Below are 11,848 nucleotides of genomic sequence, written 5' to 3' on the forward strand. Positions count from 1 at the left end.
GTATGACTCCATTTATATGAAACGTCCAGAACAGGTAAATCCAGAGACAGAAGGCAGATTGGTGGTTGCCAGGGGCTGGGAGGAGGGGTAACAGGAGTGATGGTGGTTTAATGGGCAGGGGGTTTCCTTTTGATGTGATAAAAATGTTTTGGAACCAAATAGAGGTGGTGTTTGCCCAGCACTGTGAATGTACTAAATGCCACTGAGTTGTTCACTTTATAGGGGTTCATTTTATGTTATGTGAATCCCACCTCAACAAAAAATTGCTTAAAAACCCCAGAAAAATGGCATGCCCAAATTACGAGAAGAATTTCTTTCGAGAGGCATTAGATGAAAAAATGTGACTCTTACATTGGTTCCAGTTAATGAGGGAATTGTTGAAGACCGTCAAAGGGAACCAGGTGTTTCTTCAACTTCACAAGTCAACGTGGAGGGACCTCCCTGGTGGCCCAGTGGGTAAGACTCCACGCTCCCAATGCAGGGGACCCGGGTTCGATCCCTGGTCAGGGAACTAGATCCCGCACGCACGCCGCAACTAAGAAGAAGTCCGCGTGCCGCAACTAAGAAGTCTGCATGCCGCAACTAAATGATCCCGCGGGCCACAACGAAGATCCCGTGTGCCACAACTAAGACCCGGCACAGCCAAAATAAATAAATAAACAAAAATATAAAAAAAGAAGTCAGTGTGGAGCCACTGAATACAGATGATCAAGCTCATTCTCCTGAAACAAGCGAAGGGTTCAAGGCTTGCCCCAAATCTAGTTGTAGTAAACCAGTTTACCTCTTGCCGACCATGATGTCTCCAATTAATAAAGTGAGTTGGGACGCCTTATGGAACTGTACCGATGGCCAGAAAATAGGGGTTTATCTGAGACTCCAGAAACATGCTTATCCCAAAAAGGATCAGTATATTCCTCAATCATCACAGGAGTCCAGATTGCAGTCACGTTCAAGGAAACGCGAGATGGTGACCAACAGAACAAGTGTTCGGAAAAGTAGGATGAGGGAGAGCAGGAAAGGACTACTGTGGGTGGAGTGATAACTTCAGCTCAGGAAGCCATGTTGGCAGCATGGTCAAGAATTGCTGCAAGAACGTTCAGCCCAAGGCTGTGAATTCACAGCCCCTTCCCACCTCCGTTGAGTCCCTTCTGCCGCAAGCCTCAGCTGTCCAGTGGTGTGTGGTCCCTGGCAGACCGCTCTTGGCAGACACAGAAGGTTGGGCTCGCCTGCAGTTCCGTGCAGGTCAGGCCTGGGTGCCTGACACTCCCTGGGGGATGATCTCTCTCTTTATGTTCCCTGCCTGCACTTTCCCAACCCCAGACCTAGAAGATAATATGTTATACCCTGAATGTGCTAAGAGGAATAAGAAAATTATGAAAAGATAAATTGCAATGGGGAAGAGGAAGAAACTTGGTTTGGACACACCAGCATCATTGCTTTTAGATGGTCCATGTCGGGAATTCCCCGGTGGTCCAGTGGTTATGACTCGGTGCTTTCACTGCACAGCCAAAAAAAAAAAAAAAAGGAAGTTAAAGAAAAAAAGGGGGGCTTCCCTGGTGGTGCAGTGGTTGAGAGTCCGCCTGCCGATGTAGGGGACACGGGTTCGTGCCCCGGTCCGGGAAGATCCCACATGCCGCAGAGCGGCTGGGCCCGTGAGCCGTGGCCACTGAGCCTGCATGTCCGGAGCCTGTGCTCCGCAACGGGAGAGGCCACGACAGTGAGAGGCCCTCGTACCGCAAAAAAAAAAAAAAGAAAAAAAAGAAAAAAAGGAACATAGATGGTCCATGTCTTAATACAAAATAAAAGGTTACCAGAGGGGAAGGGGGAAGGGTGGGTGAAATCGGCAAAGGGGCGTGATTGCATGGTAATAATGGTAACGAGACTTACTATGGTCTATTATTTTGTAGTGTACACAAATTTCGAATTACGCTGTTGTACATCTGTAACATAATGTTATATACTAATTTTACCTCAATTAAAAAAATGTTTGTTAGAAACAAACAAACGAACCCCAAACACAGTGGATGTCTACTCTCCAGGCATCCTGGGATGCTTCCTTATTTCACAGAGCCGCCTGGATGGTGCGGCTCCTTTCTTTCCTTTTTCCCCTGTTCTTTCCCTTCTTAAACCTCAGAGGGTTTGGGACTTGCAGTGAATTTTAAGCCAGAGGTGATTCTGGGTGTGGCCACCGGCAGAGCCACTGCCCACTGCAGTGGCCCTGGAGACCTGGATGGTTGGTCCAAAAGCTGAGCTCATGTCTTTTCATGAGACCTGGTACAGAGGCCTCTAGTGAGATGCCAAGGACGTCTTGTTCAGCAGCTGTACCTGTTTTCCTCCCCGCTTTGGGTGGTGGACAGGAGCTGTATTCCGTAGAGTACGAGGCTGCAGCTCCAATTGGCCGGGAAGACTTGGAATGCCGATTTCCATCATCGCTTGGCACTGAGGATGCGCGGATGACGCCGCTATGAAAGGGCTGGTTTGGGGAAAAGCTATTGGTGCTGGAATTGTAAAGGGGAAAGAGGGTTTTGGCTCATTCTCTGGGCCTTTCCAAATCCTCCATGCTGGGGTTTGGGCAGAGCCCAGAGCTGCCTTGGGGCTCTCCCAGAATGAGCTTGCATTAGCTCCTTCAGGAATGGGAGTTTGAATCCAAACACTCCTCCTTGGGTTGCTCGGCACCAGCTGGCTGTGGCGGGATGAGGCCCTCTGGTCCCTGGCAGGCCTGGCCCTCTGGGCTCATCTGGCACAGAAACGGGGAGCGGTCGCTCTGGCTGAGCTGTGCTCCCTGCTCCTGCCTTGAGCTGTGACGGGCTGATCTCAACCCCAGGGTCTGATCTCAGTGATGCTTCGGGGATTCTCAGGTCATGGTTTTGGACCCACCTGGATCACCTGTACCTGGTCATCTGGGGTTTAGGGTCCTGTCTACAATGCAGATCCAGCTGACTGGGTCAGAACCTCTGAGAGGGATTTTACAAACTCCGTTCGGGGATTTGTTCACCAGCTGAAGTTAGAGAGTGACTGGAGGATGGGACTATGTTTTGCTCCCAAAAGCTGAGGATTTCCTACTTGCTTTGCCTCCTGCCTGGACGTGCAGGGTAGGAATTCTTGCAGATGCTGGGCTCTGGCAGAAATATTACAGTGGGTCCTGGGGCCATGGGGCCTGAGTTTGAATCCTGACTCTGCTCTGTCACTTTCCAGCTGGGGGACTCCGGACCAACCACCTTGCTTCACTGGTCCCCGGTTTCCTCATCTCTAAAAAGGGGTCCCTCAGGAATTCCCTGGTGGTCCAGTGGTTAGGACTCCGTGTTCTCATTGCTGAGGGCCCGGGTTCGATCCCTGGTGGGGGAACTAATATTCCACAAACCGCACGGTGTAGGCAGAAAGTAAAAAAATAAAAAAACTAAAAAGGGGGCTCTCGAAATTCATGTCCACCCAGGTCCTCTGAATATGACCTTATTTGGAACCAGGGTCTTTGCCTGTGTCATTTGTTAAGGACCCCCAGATGACATCAGCCTGGATTTAGGGTGGACCCTAAGTCTGATGACTGGTGTCCTTGTAAGAAAAGGAGAGGAGGGGACTTCCCTGGTGGTGCAGTGGTTAAGAATCCGCCTGCCAATGCAGGGGACACGGGTTTGAGCCCTGGTCTGGGAAGATCCCGCACGTCATGGAGCAACTAAGCCTGTGTGCCACAACTACTGAGCCTGTGTGCCGCAACTACTGAAGCGCGTGCACCCTATAGCGCATGCTCCGCAACAAGAGAAGCCACCGCCGTGAGAAGGCCGCGCACCGCAACGAAGATCCAACGCAGCCCAAAAATAAAATTAATTAATTAATTAATTTAAAAAAAGAAAGAAAGAAAAGGAGAGGAGGACACACGGAGATATACACAGAGTGGAAAAGGCCATGTGAAGACAAGGCAGAGAGGGGAGTGATGTGGCCATAACCCAGGAAGGCCTGGAGCCCCCAGAGCTGGAGGAAGCCAGAGAGGATTCTCCCCAGCAGCCTTCAGAGGGAGCATGGGCTGCCAACACTTGGATTTCCAGCCTCCGGCCTCCTGAACTGTGAGAGAAAGAATTTCTGTTCTTTTAAACCACCCTGTTTATGGTCATTTGTAGTGGGCACCCTAGGAAACAAAAACACTGCCTCAAAGGACAGTCATCACCTAGAACATCTGACACACAGCATACAGAAGGGGCTCAATCACTGTGTAGATGGAACAGCAGAGAGCTCAGTAAATTTTCAGGGAGCAGCCCGTGGCTCTGGAGAGGACCAACCAGTCAAAAGGAGCATGCCCAGTGTGTCCGGGCCGGCCCTGCCGGTGCACTGCCTCACTCCACTCCCTCCTGGCTTCCAGAGGCTGGAGCCTGGGCAGGGAGCCGGGAGGGGACAGCACCAAGGAGAGGGCCGGGAAGGGCAGCCCTGGCCCAGGGCGAGGAATGCCCCCGCCCCTCGAATCATGGCATGCGGGCCAGTGGCTGCCTGCTGACATATCACACCCCAGGGGCAAGACAGTGGTGACCTAATGCTGGTGTCAAACACTCAGGGCCCCTCCCAGCACCGCCCTCATGCTTCAACGTTGCCCAGAGGGAGCTGTCCCCACCCCACCCCTGCCCAAGCTTGTGTGCTCTTCCCTCCCTTGCACACACAGCAGGACAAGCAGACTGCCTGAGCCAGGACTTCAGCGGAGGTTTATTATTTGGATGCTTCGGAATGGGCGAGGCGAACAGTTTCCACTTCCCCGAGGGCAGCCGCATCGTAAATCCTGGAATACGCACTGCACATCTGCCACAGCTGCCCGGGGAGCGTGTGATGGGATGAGCTTCGCAGGGACTGTTCCTGGGGCTGGAGTCCCACTCTCTCTCTCACCTCCGTCTATAAAAATAATGGCCTACAGCTGGGGAAACTAAGGCCCAGAGCTGCTAAGGACCTGTTATACACCTCCAAGTCAAAGAGCTTCTTGGCAACAGAGCCGGGACTGGAATGGAGAATTTATCTTGGGCAAAGTTCTGTTCTACTTCCTGGACCAGGGTTGTCATCTTCTTGGCCACTGCTGCTAATCTCAGCTCACCTGCTCCTGGGTCCTGGAGGTGCCCCCACGCCCACCCCGCCCCCGAGTCAGGGCATGGTGGCTTCTGGGCTCTAGAAACAGCTCTTATTTTCTTGGCCCTCACCTTCTGAAAGTGAGTATATCTTACCTTCAGCAGTGACTTTAGCTCCATGAACTTCCTCTGCGCCCACCCCACCTTCAGAGAGAAAGTTTTCCCGAGGCTCTGGATTGGGGTTCTTGGTCTCTGTATCACCACACGACCATGAGCCAGGATTTTAGGACAGTCTGTCGAGACCGGGCATCTAGTATGGTGAAGGGTCCCTGAGTATCCGGGACACACGCGGCCCCTAACCTGTGCTCCGTTCCCCAGGAGAGAGCTCCATGCTTCTCTGCTGGTGAGCCAAGTCCAAGTCCTCGCAAGGGCTTTGACAGGCATCTGGAACACCGGGCAGGGCCACTTAGAGCTCCCCAAGGCTTCTGCTTGTTTATTTTACCATCATAACCTGAAGCCAATATTTAAGCATTACCAAGGCAACAGCCGAAATCTCCCAGCCCTTGGCCCCCGGCCAGCCCCACATGGAGGGGACAAGGGCAGGAGGGGAGAAAGGAAAATGAGTCCACCGTCCCCCCACACCCCCGACCACCTGGGAAAACAGTGACCCAAAAAACAGATCCCAGCTTCTCTTACAGGGTAACTGTTCTTTTCGGGGGGCCTATGACTCGGCGCTTTTCACACAACAGGAAGAGAATAGAGCAAGGCTCTACCCCGATATTTTATTTTGTTTTCGCCATTATGGTTGGAAACGAGAGGTTCTTCCAACGTTTATTGAAGCATAATGTGCATGAGGAAAGTGGACAAGTTATAAAGGTACAATTTTTTTTCTGCAAAGTGAACTCTCCCTTTCACCAGCACCCCAACAAGAGCAGCCCCCCCCAAAGGTCCCCTGTCCCCTCGTCACTATACCCCCAGGGTGACCATGATCCTAGCGGCTCACAGTTTTGCCTGTTTTTGTACTTCACATAGAGGGAAGTGTACGCTATGTTGCATCTTGGGTTGAAGCCAACAGTATGTTTAGGTTCTAGGAGGTTCCCGTGGCCCTTCTCACCACCATTCCGGGGAAGAGAGAACGCAGAGGAGGAGAAGACACCTTCCCTGTCCCACAGGCCATGTGGGTGTCAGGAGAGGGACGGAGAGCATGTAGAGAACGGGGCGGGGGTCGTCTGATATTAGAAAGAAGCCGCAGCGTCCTTTTCCCTTGTGCTGTGCATCTCGAGTCTCCACCCGACGTGCATGATGGGAGAAAGGAGGGGGCCGCGGGGTCACAACAAAGCCTGCCCAGTGGGTCTCCAGAGCCCCATTCCCAGAAGTCCTCGTGTCTCGTGGCAGGACGCTGGGGCACCCACATCCTCTTTACTGTCCAGTGAACCTCTCCACTGCAGGGCTGGCTCTGATCGCCTTCGTTCTTATGCCTGGTCGGGGCAGGGCAGGGATAACCCTAACCTGTGTGTCTTGGTGGGGTTGGCAGTCCTGGGCTCAGTACCCCTGTGTAGCCCCTGCTGCCACGCGGATTTCACTCTCTGTCCCAGGATCGAGGAGGGGGTTCTTTTTTTCTGTCTCTCTCTCTCTTTCTTATTCGGGGGTGTCAGCTTGCGGGATTTTAGTTCCCCAGCCAGGGATTGAACCCGGACCCCCTGCAGTGGAAGTGCGGAAGCCTAACCACTGGACCGCCAGGGGAGTCCCGAGGAGGGGTTTATCTTCTGGGTGCTTCACATCCCTTGGGCCAGTGAGTATCTGCAGAGAAGGACCAGTTTTCAACATTTCCAGGCCATCACAGACTGCTGCCTTTGTGAAATACAATAGCCGTGACACAGGTGAGAAAAAGAAATGCGAGAAATAAAAACCATCCAAAGCACAAGCTCCCACTTCCTTTCTTATCATTAGACTCAATGGTCACAAAATCGCATTTCACAAGATCTAACAGGACAAACCTAGCGAGGGGCAAAAGGCATGTAGAAATTTCTGAGTGCTGACGCTCGAGTTCTATACTTATTCTGTGGGTTGTGGGCAGGCTGTTCGCTGACCGACGCAGGTCTGTGCGCCACACTTGGAGCAGCCTTGCCTTAGACCGCCCTCTGCCCCGCCCTGGGCTGACCTGGAGTGGTCCCTGCTGTTTGCGTCTGCCTGGGGCCCCCTTCCCAGCTCCTTGCAGGTCCCGTCCTCTTCCTATTCTCGTGTATGCTGCTTTAGCGGAAGTAAAAGAGAGAGAAGCCTCTGCCCACCTTGTATGAGACCCCGAGCGCAGAAGCCTTGCTCTTTTCAGTTTCTTGCAGATCCTTAGGAATCGCACCTTGCTTCTTTTGGCACCTCGTGGCTTCTCTGCCTTAGATGTGGGACAAGTTTCCTCTGGGGCTGGGTTGGAATACTGCACTGCTGACATGAAGACGGTGCCGCACCCCGATTTCCCTGTGCTCCCCCCTCCCCCAACCCACTGTATCCTGGCAGCCCGATGTCACCCTCCGGGAGATGCTGAGGGCATGGGAAGGGGGTTGCTGGAAGGGGTACGGGGCATCTCTGCCCCTTCCTTGCTTAAGAGTCTCCGTCCTGTGGTTCAATCCTGAGCCCGCACGTCCTGGGCTTTTCCTTGAGGGAAGGCTCTCTGGATCCAAGTGGGCTGGCAGCTTCATCCCGGCTGAGGTCACCACCAGGGACGTAACCACGCCCTCCGCCCACTTCGTCCTCGGTATTCCCGCAGGAGATCTGTGGTCTCGGCTCCTTTCGCTCAGGGGCGTCTCCGAGGTTGCTCATCGTCCGTCACCGTTGCGGAGGGACAGCTTCCCTGTGACCAGCCACGGTGTGACCGGCCCCTCCAGAGGGCAGCCCACGTGACCTCTGTGGCTCTAAGAGCCCCCAGCCCCATCTGGCCAGAGTGTCATGGGTACGTGTGGGATGGTGAGGAGGGAGGAGTGCGTTTTCTACCTGCGATTGGTTTTATTGGGGCTTCTTTTGGGACAGATGGGCTCAGTGAGGACCCAGTAAGCCCAGCCAGAGACACATGCAGAACCAGTGGCATGGATTTACGAGCTGTCACCGGTCCTGCTGTGTACAAGCCTTCCTGCCTTTCCCTTTCCTCTCCTCATTTTTCTGCTTTTTTTTTCTTTTAAACCCTGGCTGCATATTTTCTCTAAACCAAACCATCTGTTTACTAGCTTTTCTAAGCAGTAATAAAGACAGCAGAGACCTGAGAGCCCCTTGGGTCCAGGAACCTTCTCTGGCTGTCCCCAGGTGGCCCAAGGAAGGAGTTAAGTGCCCCAGAGTGGGCCCTGGAGGTCGCGTGTCCGGCAGGGTCCTTTCCTTTCTACCTGAAGTTGCCCGTGCAAAGCAGTGTCTCCTTGGAAAGGGGCTGTGTCTGCCTCTCCACTGCCGCCTTTTGCAGTTGATCACAGGACAGTGGGGTCACCTGCCCGCGGCAAGCTGCCTGCTGGATGCGGACGAAGCTGGAGCAGAGGCGCTGGGCAGTGAGGCTGCTGGGCCATCCGGGCTTCCCGGGCGCCAAGTTCTCTCCGAGGGAATGTACTGAGTTACCAGGATGGGTGAGCCCAGGAAAACATTTCGACAACAATGCCGAGCGCCTAGGTGACAGAGGAAAAAAAAAGAGGAGTCTGTTTGGGAACAGATTTCGGCCCTCACATCCAAGGCATTAGTAATTCAAGCAGCAGTGAGTGTCATATTTACTTGGGAAAGTATGAAAAGTCAAATAACAATGTTCTCTTTACAGCTTTCATCATCGGCTCGCTGGGTTCCCAGTGCAGTCAGCCACCTGATCATAAACAGGGGTGCGCTCTGCCATCTGGCAGCAAGGGTGAGCGTGCTGCTGGCAGCTGGGGCCCAGGCCCCTCAGTGCCAGGTGGACTCCACCGCCAGGCCTGGTGTCAGCCGCGCGGCCCCTGGAAGCCCAGAATGTCCCCCCCAGGCACTGTTGTCAGGACGCACCACCGCACACCGCTTGGACTAGGAAGCAGCCAGGGACGGCGGTACTGACAGCACCGTGTCTGGCCCAGCAAGCTGGCCGGAGGAAAGATGAAATCTTAGGTCAAAAAACCTCCACTTTTTTGTGTTATGTCATGTCATCATTATTATTTTTTTGGCCGTACGGCACGGCTTTTGGGATCTTAGTTCCCCGACCAGGGATCGAACCTGGGCAGTGAAAGCACTGGGTCCTAACCACTGGACTGCCAGGGAATTCCCTCGTGATATGTTGTTTTTTGGGAGAGAAGGATGGAAAGTCAGAGGGAGGGTGACCAACCATCCCAGTTTATCTGGGACTGAGAGGGTTCCGGCCTACAGGACTTTATGTTCTAAAACTGGGATAAGCCGGTCACCTTGGTGGAGGAGGTGTTCACAGCAGGAAAAGGTGCAGGCTTCAATGTCAGCATTCATGGTTTGCCCCTAACTCACTATTTGCAAAATGGGGTAAACTCCCCGGGGTTTATCTATAAAAAGGAGAGACTGACTATTAGGGGAGGAACAAACTCAGCTCTTTACAGGCAGGGTAGATAACCTGACAGGGAAGGGGGCAGGTCTGGGGACACAGGTGGCCTGTGGGATGGTGAGACCAAGGAGACCTGGAAAAGAGGCTCCTCCCCTCAGCCAGCCCATCACCTCCAGGCAAAATGCGGGCCCTGGGCTGCCAGATGTCTGATTTTTTAAAGAATTTTTTGTGAAAATTCCCAAATTCTGAAATGTTGGCTCACAAATTAAGGACATCCTGTATAGGCCGCACAAACACCTCCGGTTGCCAAGTTGGCCTCTGGGCAACCAGTTTGCAACCTCTTCACTACACAATTTCTAAGTTTCCCGTCAGTTCTAAAGTTCAATGATTTTATTTAACCAGCCAGCCGTCCCCTCAGTTAACCGGAAACGAATCACATGGTTTACTTTGAGTGAGATATATAAGCAGATACATGTGTTACAAAAGCTGATTCCAGGGGGTTCATTCTAAAAAGCGTTTTCTCCAAAGGAGGCATTATGCTTCCAGAAAAATCTCAAGGGAAAGTATTGCAAGCAGCAGTAGTAGCTGTTGGATTGGGCTCTAAAGGAAAGGGTGGAGAAATTCCACCAGTTAGCGTTAAAGTTGGAGATAAAGTTCTACTAGAATGTGGAGGCACCAAAGTCGTTCTAGATGACAAGGATTACTTCTTATTTGGAGATGGTGACGTTCTTGGAAAATATGTGGACTGAAATACTTCACCATTGAAGTGGCAACATGTGAGGGTGCCCATTCCACTGAAGTTCTGAAATCTTTTCATCGTGTAAATAATTTCCATGTTTCTTATAATGAACTAATGATTTTTTTTTTTAAAGAGGTTTCTGCAAACTTTCCAAGTTGGTCTACCTCTCCGTTGATTTAGATGCTGTGGATCAATATTGTTAAGATGTCTGTTATAACCTAGATGAACCTGGGGAACAATCGGCTCAGTGAAAGAAGCCTGACACGAAAGGTCACATGTTGTATGATTCCATTGATAGGAAATATCCAGAAGAAGCAAATTCATAGAGACAGAAAGTTGATTAGTGGTTGCCTGGGGGGAAGGAGCGATGGGAATTAACTGCTAATGGGTACAGGGTTTCCTTTTGGGGTGATGAAAACGTGATAGTGGTGATGGTTACACAATGTCGTGAGCATACTAAAAACCACCGAACAGTACACTTTAAAATGGCGAACTTTATGGTATGTAAATTATATCTTAATTTAAAATATACTGTCAAGTTTTTAATTCTCAGATTGGTCTGTAGATTGTCAATCTCAGTCAAAGTTCCAGCAGGCTTTTTTGGGGTAGAACTTGACAAACTGATTCTAGAATTCAAATGGAAGTGCAGTGGACTTAGAATAGCCAAAACAACTTTGCAAATGAAGGGCAAAGGAGGAGGTCTCACACCACCTGATTTTAAGCCTTGTAACGCTACAGTAATCAAGACAGTGTGGTATTAGCATAAAGACAAATAGATCAGTGAAGCAGAATAGAGAGCCCAGAAATAGACCCAAACAAACACGGACAACAGATTTTCAACAAAGGTTCAAAGGCAATTCAATGGAAAAAGGAGAGTCGTTTTAACAAATGCTCTGGAAAAACTGGATATCCATATGCCAAAAAAAAAAAAAAAAAAAGAAAGAAAAGAAGAACCTTGATCCATACCTTGCATCATGTAAAAATATTAACCCCAAACAGACTTAAATGTAAAACTTAAAACTATAAACTTCTAGAAGAAAACACAGGAGAAAACCCTGTAATCTTGGGTTAGGCAAAGATTTCTTAGATATGTCACCAAAAGCACAATCCATAAGATAACAAAAAATTGAGCTTATCCAGATTTAAAAGTTCTATTTTTTTGAAAGACACTGTTAGAGACTGAAGACAAGCCACAGACTGGTCGAAAATATTTACAAATCTTATTTCTGATACAATATATAAAGAACTTTCAAAAGTTAAGAAAAGAACCCATTAAAAAAGGGGTGAAATATTTGAACAAATAAATAATGCTTATTTTGTTTAATAAGCTTGTATTTTTGGATGGTCAATAAGCCTATGAGAAAATGCTAAAATCATTACTCACTAGGGAACTGCAAATTAAAACCACTGAGATAACGGCTACACACCTATTAGAATGGCTAAAATTCAAAAGACTGACCATGCCAAGTGATGGAGATGTGGAGCCACTGGAACTCTCATATATTTCTGGTGGGAATGAAAAATAGTACAACCACGTTGGAAGATAGTTTGGCAGTTTTAAAAAGAGTTAAACAT

General features: G+C 50.4%; 1 pseudogene; it reads left to right on the top strand.

Annotated features, from left to right (window-relative positions):
- Positions 1-793: 793 nt before the first annotated feature.
- On the top strand, positions 794-1,385 carry LOC101336317 (developmental pluripotency-associated protein 2 pseudogene; annotated as a pseudogene).
- Positions 1,386-11,848: the final 10,463 nt, after the last annotated feature.

Source organism: Tursiops truncatus, chromosome 1, assembly GCF_011762595.2.
Source record: "Tursiops truncatus isolate mTurTru1 chromosome 1, mTurTru1.mat.Y, whole genome shotgun sequence".
Taxonomy (NCBI): Eukaryota; Metazoa; Chordata; class Mammalia; order Artiodactyla; family Delphinidae; genus Tursiops; species Tursiops truncatus.